The following is a 7,701-nucleotide window of genomic DNA, read 5'->3' on the forward strand; positions in this document are numbered from 1 at the left end:
GAGACACCAGCCAGGAAAAAAATAATAGTTTCCAAACAAGTTTGGAAACCTCTGTGTTGTAGTCATAGGAAAATTAAACTGAAGCCATCTTTTTGTGTTCAGCCCAGCAAGTTATTGTGAACTTGTCTGGAAGAAATTAGCATCCAGTTCCTGATTTAAAAGGTGGGAGCAGCAGCTGGGGAGGGTTAAAACAAAGACTCTGCCTTGAGGCTGTGCTAAAGAGAGGCTGTAGATATTTGTGTCTCAGCAGTTCAGCTGATGGATGCCTCTAGAGGTTCCTGGTGCCTGGGTACAATTTTTACTTGCCCTCTCCTGTGTTTTTTTTTTTTTTTTTGTGATGGAGGATGCTGAGGGCTGAAGGCACCAGCTGGATGGTCAGTGCCTTTCCATTTCTCTTCAAGGTCTTTAGGTGGGTGGCTAGGGCAGGAGGCAGGTGCTGTAATCTGACTGCAGACATGCTGGGCATTTAAGCCCACAGCAAACGTGGGGTGTGACACCTTGTGCCTTCTGAGGGACAAGACCCCGCTTGTAGGTAGTTGCTGGGGAAGAGCTGATGCATAATCAACTTACACCTTAATTTTCCTGTGCAGTATCATCTGCATCACAGTTCTGCCACAAGGCTGAGATGCTGTTTTCTCTGCCTTTCAGGACTGCTGCAGGCACTTGTTTTAAAGGTATGTTGATCCAGCCAGCTGTGCTCAAGGATATGGACAAGATAAGGTTTGTCAGTAATACATTTTGTTCCCATCAAGTTAGTCTGGTGAAAGATACCATTTTCTACAAAAAAAGTTGATGTTATATGTTGCTGAAACCACTGGGTGTTCAGAAAATAGAGAGGCTAATTACAGAGAGAGGATAGATCAGCCTCCCTGTAGCATTCCCAGCACTGGGATGAATTAGAGTTTTTTGCTTCCCTTTGTGACTTCACCTTTTCCTGCATAAATACAGAAAGTTGAGCCCCTGTGAAACGAGTCCCTTTGCCTGATACCTGGCAGAGCTGTAATTAGGTGAGTGCAAATTTTTGACCTTCAGTGTCATCCTGGGTCCACCTTAATGTCTGCCTCTGGGACGGGGAGGGGAAGTGTGGGGTTTTTTTCTCTCTGGGAAAGGGGAAAATGTTTGGGGATGGGTAAGAAATTGGGGAAAGTTTCTTCTCTGTAGCCTGCTTGCCCTGGGAGTCCCTGTGCTGCTTTGAGAGGGAAAGCTGCAGAGCTGTCTCTGTGGTGGCATCCAAGGAGGGATGCTCAGGGACAAGCATGAAGCAAACACCTTGAAAGGAAGAGTGATGTCTCTGTGTCTCTTCTCTTATGCTCTTGGTTATAGGACATCCCCTGGGCCTGCTGAGGCTTCCTGGAATGCTTCAATACCTGAACTACAGGCTGGGAGAGAGAAATGAGAGATTCCTACAGGCCCTGCTGGGGGTCCCACCTCATCTTTTGCTGGACTTTGCTCCTGGGTTTGCTGGTGCCTGCAGGTGGAGGCATGCTGGAAAGGCTTCAGGCATGGTGGCTGTTTCAGCCAGCATACCACTCTTTGCTGTTTGCAGGGACAGGAGGGCTCCTGAACATGGCATAGGTCTCATGTGTTGCCTTTCCTGACAAAAGGAGCTCTTATTTACCAAGATTTCATCTATTCCTACTGTTTATTGCCCACGTGAAATCCTCCTTGTCTCCTGCTGGCCTTGTCCTTGCAAGAGCTGCTGGTTGTGCTCCTGCCGCAGTGGGGAGAGAGATGGAGACAGGATGGGATCAGTGGTTGGCAGCTGACAGTTTCTTTTTATGTTTCCATCTGTTCCCTCTCTTCCTTTTTAATGAGATCAGGTGCCAGAGTGCACTAGGAAGACTTTTCAATGTGAGAGGAAGTCACAAATGGGGTACTCAGGTCCTTGCTTTCATCCTTGGCAGAGAGACGCTGCTCAAATCAAATCTCTTGAGCTGTTCCTATAATGGGAAACCAAAACTCTGCAGTAAGGCTCACAGCTCCAATCAGGTGGATCTGTCCTGCGGCTCGGCCTTGGAACTCAGAGATGCTTGTGCTGATGGTCACCAAGATGCAAACCCGGCTGTTCCTACCCCCACTCAGGTGCCTATCTTTTAACCTTTTATAATTTCTTTATTGATTTGGTTTGGTTTTTTTTTTTTTAATGTGGCTACTGTCTGTCTTCTAAACCCCCCCTTGTTTTAAATGGTACAGTGGCTGGACAGGTTTACTCTCTCAGGCCCTTGGTGTTTGCTACACAGACCCATTTGACCAGCTTTTCTGATCAACCACTCCCATGTCATGAGTGACTCCGCTTCTGCTTTATGTTTTGAAGGGTTTTCCCCTCTGTTTTTGAGGCTGTATGTTTATTACAAAGCTGGTCTTTCATGAGTGGGAATGTTTCCCTTAAGGAGAATCTCAGGAGATGTTTGGGGCTGGTTTTGTTGCTGCCTCTTTGATTCGCAGTAGTTCTTGGGATGTGTGAAGGATGGGAAGAGGTTCAAAGGAAGAACCTGAGGAGCTTGTTTAATACTTCAGCTTGGACAACTTCTTTGTGGAAAATGAAAATCTGTCCCTCTGCACCCACTGCTAATATGTGATGTGATGGGAGTCAGCATGGAGACCTTGATCACACAAAAGCTGTAGAGTCTGACAGTACCTCCAGGGCAGAGAGCAGAGGCTCTTCTAGGGGATGTACCAGATGCCCTGTTTAAAAATCAGAAAGCCCTAGCTCAGGTTCCAGCCCAGAACAGCCTCTGCATGGCTGTTTTTTAGCAAAACTCCCAATCTTTTAAGCAAAAGACTTTTGGATACAAATGCAGTCAAATATTTGGCTAAGCCAAAGGCAATCCAGTAGTCCCTCCTTAAGCAACCCAGCCAAATCCTTTGGGATTTTGCTTGAGTTCAAACTCTGCAATTGTGGCTGTTGTGTGGTTGTATTGGACCTGTGAAGGCAACTGCCCAGTGCAAGAAAAGCCACATTTGGCTTTGATTTTTTTTCTTGGTGCCTGCTTCAGTTAGTAAGTTCCTTGCCCAGCAGAGCTGGTGCCTGCGGACTGCCCCAGCACCTCTCAGCACAGCCCTGTGTGCTGCAGGGAGCTGCACCAGCTGGCTGGCAACAGCAAGGACAGCAGCTTGTTTCTTTGGTGCTTCTCAAGTGATAAATAAAACAAGCTTCCCCTTTCACAGCACTGCTTTCAAACAGCCTGGTGCTTTGTAGCTGCTCTAATCATGCCAGGTGCTCCTGTGGGCTCAGGTTGAAACGCATGTCACGGGCTGGGTTTGTCCCATCCCTGTGTTCCACTTACAACTGTTGTGTTTTCTAGTCTTTCTCTCCCTTTCTTCTCATCACAGAGCCAGCTGTTGGCGTTTGGAAGTGCCCTGCAGAGGCACTAGACCTGCTAGGCTGGGGATGACCGATTTGCTGTGAAGCCAGGAGCCAAGGAGAGCCCTCCTACTGCAAATGGAGCTGCCAGGTGATGCCAGAAGCTGCAAGTGCCAGCCGAGCTGTTGTGGATCTGGTTAAGCACATTTTTCCTCAGCCTGGAGAGGTTGGAGGGAAGGCCTGCCTGTGGCATTTGGGGTGGTCCTTGGGGCTGACCATTGGAGGATCGTGCTGGGCGCTCAGGTGTGGCTGTGGTTTTAGTGGCATGAGGTGTCCATTTGCAGAGAGCTGCCGTGTGCTTGGGCTTGCAGGCGGTTCTGTGTCTTGGGTGGAGCAGAGGGAGAGCCTGCTGCTCCCAGCCTGTGGTGCCCCGGTGGTGGGAGGGGTGGGGAATGCCCTGGCAGGACGCGGCTGGCAGAGAAGAGCTGGGGGTGAGGGAGGAGACACTGAGCTCTGCTCTGCCTCTGTGACTGGGAAGGACCACTGAGCCCTGGTCCTACAGAGTGGTGCTGCTGCTGCATTTTCTGTGTTCACAGGGTCTCAGATAGTTTTTAGCTGCCAGGAAACAGGATGCCAAGGCAGTTGGGATTAAGATAGTGGCAGTCCCAGGAACAACTATTGAACTATCTTGTAACTGCACAGACATTGTCACCCTTGACATCTGTCCCTTTTTTTTGTTGAGGCTGAGATCCTGTGCCAGCACTTTGCTGAGTCAGGCTTGAGCCTCCATCCAAAGCCTACCCATCTTTCCAAAGCACTGTCTCCTGTCAGGCACAGCCTTGGTTACTGCCTTTCCTAACCTCTGTGTCAGAGATTCCCCTTGAACTGTGATTAACTTCTGGAGGCTTGTAAATTTTCTTTTGCATTGATACAAAGACAGCTGGCTGGATTAAATGGTTTCATAGAACTAAAGAAAAAGAAAACCTAGGAGGCATTACACTTGTTGGGGTCAAGGATTTTGTTTTCTTTTAAGAGGCAGTGAGGATAAAACAATTTATTCTTTTCAAGTTTGTTAACTGCACACCTAATGCAGGGTCTCTGAAAGGCAGGAATTTAAATAGTGTCTTGATTTAGAAAAGAGTACAGAAGCAGTTCAGGGTTTGAAAGTGAGATGTAAATTAAGTAAAAAATGAGGAAACCAAATTGATTCCCAGCGTAGGGATAAAAAGGGAGAAAATAAACCCAAGGCTGGATGTTGAGGTCTGTGCTACCAAAAAAAATAAATCTATGTTCTCCCTTGCAATGGGTGATTGCATTGCTCAGAGGAAGGCAACGAAAAAATGGCTAAAAGGGCCCAACTTGATTTTCCTTCTTTCTCTGAAGAAAACAAATATGAACCCTGTTTGGAACAAAGAGGACTGTGGGCTGCTTGTTTGGGACTTCATGATTGGGCCTTCATAAGGTTGCAGCTGGGTAAGTGATCTCAGTGCAGTTTTTCGGTAGGGAATGTAAATATTTTGATAACATCTGAAGTGATTGAGCATTGCAGTCAGTCCTTTCTTGAAGTGAGCACTTCATGGGTTAAAATGGGGGTGGGGAGTACTCCCATCTGCACCTCTTCCATCCTGTGAGCTGTCTCTGCCAGCACTTTCCTCTTCTCTCTGGATCCTCATTACAGCTTTTGCTGCAGCTTTGTGTAGTCTGCAAGACACCAAAAGTGTCCAGTTAATTCAGTGGGTTTGATCTCATGAGTGCAGCAGCAATGACAGGAGAGATGTTTCTGATGTGCCTGTTACAACCCCCCCAGGGTCTCTGTTTTTGGTGCTCAGAAGCCTGAGTGTGCCTGTGCTGTGAGGTCCCATCTCAGAGCCTGCAGTAGGGTTTTGGCTCATAGTGCTCTGTGTCCTCCTAGCGCTGCAGCAAAGGAGAGGTTAATAATGCAACGTGCCTGCCTGTTGCCCTTGGCTCATTTATTTCTGCAGGAGGAAAGAGCTACACAAAGAGCCTTTCCCGGGGATGGAGGAAGGATTTCAGCTCCCTGCACGAACTAACAGTTACCTGTGCCTCTAAAGAGAGCAGAGCTTGGAGCCTGCTTTGGTCAGACCCTGCTAGGACGGAGAAGGGTAGCTTGTCTGAAATGCTGAGGTACCTGGCTTGCTTTTGTGCTGGGCTGCGGGCAAGTGTGTCTCCTCTCTGCTTCCTTGGGACATGCTGCAGTTCTTGGGACATGCTGCAGGTGTGTTGGAGGGAGTTTCACTGTGTGTTTGCTGTGTTCATTGTGTGTTGTCCCTGAGCTGCTGCTACTACATGGAAAAAGGCACTGGCAGCCAGGCATTGCCAGTATCCCAGCAGATGTGGGGAAGTGCAGCTGGCTTCTGCTACCCTGGGGCAGGGGAACCACAGCAGCTCCCCTCTGGGCACCAGGTGGGTGTTGAGCATCCCTTTGTCCCACTGCTGGAAAGGCTGCTGTCACCTCCTGAAACCACCACTGACTCCTCCCCTGTTGACATCCCTGTTGTTGCCATGGTGGTGTTGGGGCTGTCTGGGTGTTGGGGAGGATGAAAGTTTGGTAAGAAAGTTTCACAGGTATGTAGGCTTGGCAGAAAGATCTGTGAATGTAGAAACTGGGGATGAGATAGAAATGAAAGCTAGTTTTGGTATAGAATAAAAGATGTTTTGCTGAAACAGTGATCGCTGAGTAACTGAGAAGGCAAAGGTTGGAGATGAGTTGGAAGGAGATTTTTAGGAGCAGGACAAAGGTATGTGATTACAAACAAAGATGTTTTTCATCAAGTAAATAAGTCTCAAGAAGAGCATAAGTAAATAGAAAACATGTCTTTACCAAAAAGAGAGATATGGGAGGCAAACAAGAAATGTTGATGTAGCAAGAAGAAGAAAGGTCTGAGAATTTTCCACTGTAAGCTTAAATTGTAACTTACTTACTCTTGTGATTGGATAATAATGACTATAATGTGGTGATGGTAGTAGTTATGATGGGCTATAGGCAAATGTAAAGGTATTGTGTACGGTGCTTATTGGTTGTTATGTGTTAAGATACTCTGCAAAGAAAAGTATAGAATGCTTTGTAACTTGAACAGAAAGGGGCTTCAGGTATGCCTACAGCTGGAGCTGGCAGCTGTAGGGCTGGCTCTGGATACCCACTCCCTGAGCTGCTGTAACTTCGCCTATGCAATAAACAGCTTTCAAGAGAGCCACCTGAAGTCCAGACATCTTTCGTGAAACTTTCTCCTATATCTGGGAAGCCCTGCTGCTCCTGAAGGAGGGCCACAGCCTGGCTGGCTGAGGGGATCTGGTGTGTGAGAGTGGCCCTGCAGAGTGGGGAAAGTGGGGGATGCTGGTGACCACCCCTGTGCTGGAGTGCTGGTGGCTGCGTCCCCTCTCCGGGTGGAGGGTGGCTTTTGGTTCCCAGGTTGTCTGGCCTCAGGAGGGAGAACTTGGGAGCAGAGCTGAGTGGAGACTCCTGTATGTAGTTAGAGAAAATAAAAAGGCCAGGCTACTCCATGTGGGTGCAAATTACTCATGGCAGGTCATCCAGACGTGCCCCATACCTGAAGGACAGGAAATAATCAGTGAAGTTAAAGCTTGTTCTGTGACACCTTGGGGTTGCAGCCAGTGCTGTAGTGTTAGAGCAGCAATCCACTAAATACCGAATATTTACTTTTCTGGCAGCCAGTATTGTGTGTGGGTGTTGGAGAAGCAAGTACAAGTCTGGAGCCAGCCAAGGTCAGGCTCAGGGATTGTATTCCTGCTTCTGCTTTTGGCTGGTTCCCCATCTCCAGTTTGGTGTCTCTGAATTGAGTTAATATTTATTGTCTTCCAGAGACTGAAGCTCCTTTGTGAGAACTAGGTGTGAACACACATGCACTTTGACTGAGAATCTTTGGAAGACTGAGATTAAACCATCTTGGTTGGGACTGAGGTTCACAGAAGCATTTCAAAGAACTCAGCCAATGCCCAAACTCTCCATGACCTGGCAGGTGAAGCAGCTGGTCAGGATGTGAGCATTGTGCAACCTGTGCTGTGCACTTAGAGTTGATGCTGCAGAAGTGAAGGGATGGTTTAGAAAGGGAGCGGATGGGTTGTAGGGATGCTGGGAATGTCCCGTGTTCCATCTTGGGGATGCAGCTGAAAGGTGAACTAATAAATCACTGCATGTCAGCAGAATGGAGGAGACTGTTCATGAGCCAGGCAGTGTTCAGAGGTTATTATTCCTGCCCTGAAGAGATGAGGTGAAGGTGCTTTTATTTATCCAGTATAGGTCATGGCCAAAACCACTCACCTGGGAGCAGGGTACAGGTCCTGTGCAGACCCTTTTTCTCTGCCTTGCCTGGGGCAAGGAGTCTCAGTAGTAGCTGTGAGCCCACAGCATCAAACAA

At 48.0% G+C, this 7,701-nt stretch overlaps 1 long non-coding RNA gene across 1 annotated transcript; it reads left to right on the forward strand.

Moving 5' to 3' along the window:
* Window positions 1-917: 917 nt before the first annotated feature.
* Window positions 918-3,666, forward strand: LOC120410593. Its single transcript, XR_005602895.1, has 3 exons — window positions 918-1,007; window positions 1,324-2,082; window positions 3,334-3,666. It is a non-coding gene; the product is annotated as an uncharacterized LOC120410593 (long non-coding RNA).
* The last annotated feature ends 4,035 nt before the right edge of the window (window positions 3,667-7,701 follow it).

Source organism: Corvus cornix, chromosome 11, assembly GCF_000738735.6.
Source record: "Corvus cornix cornix isolate S_Up_H32 chromosome 11, ASM73873v5, whole genome shotgun sequence".
In the NCBI taxonomy this organism is placed as follows: domain Eukaryota; kingdom Metazoa; phylum Chordata; class Aves; order Passeriformes; family Corvidae; genus Corvus; species Corvus cornix.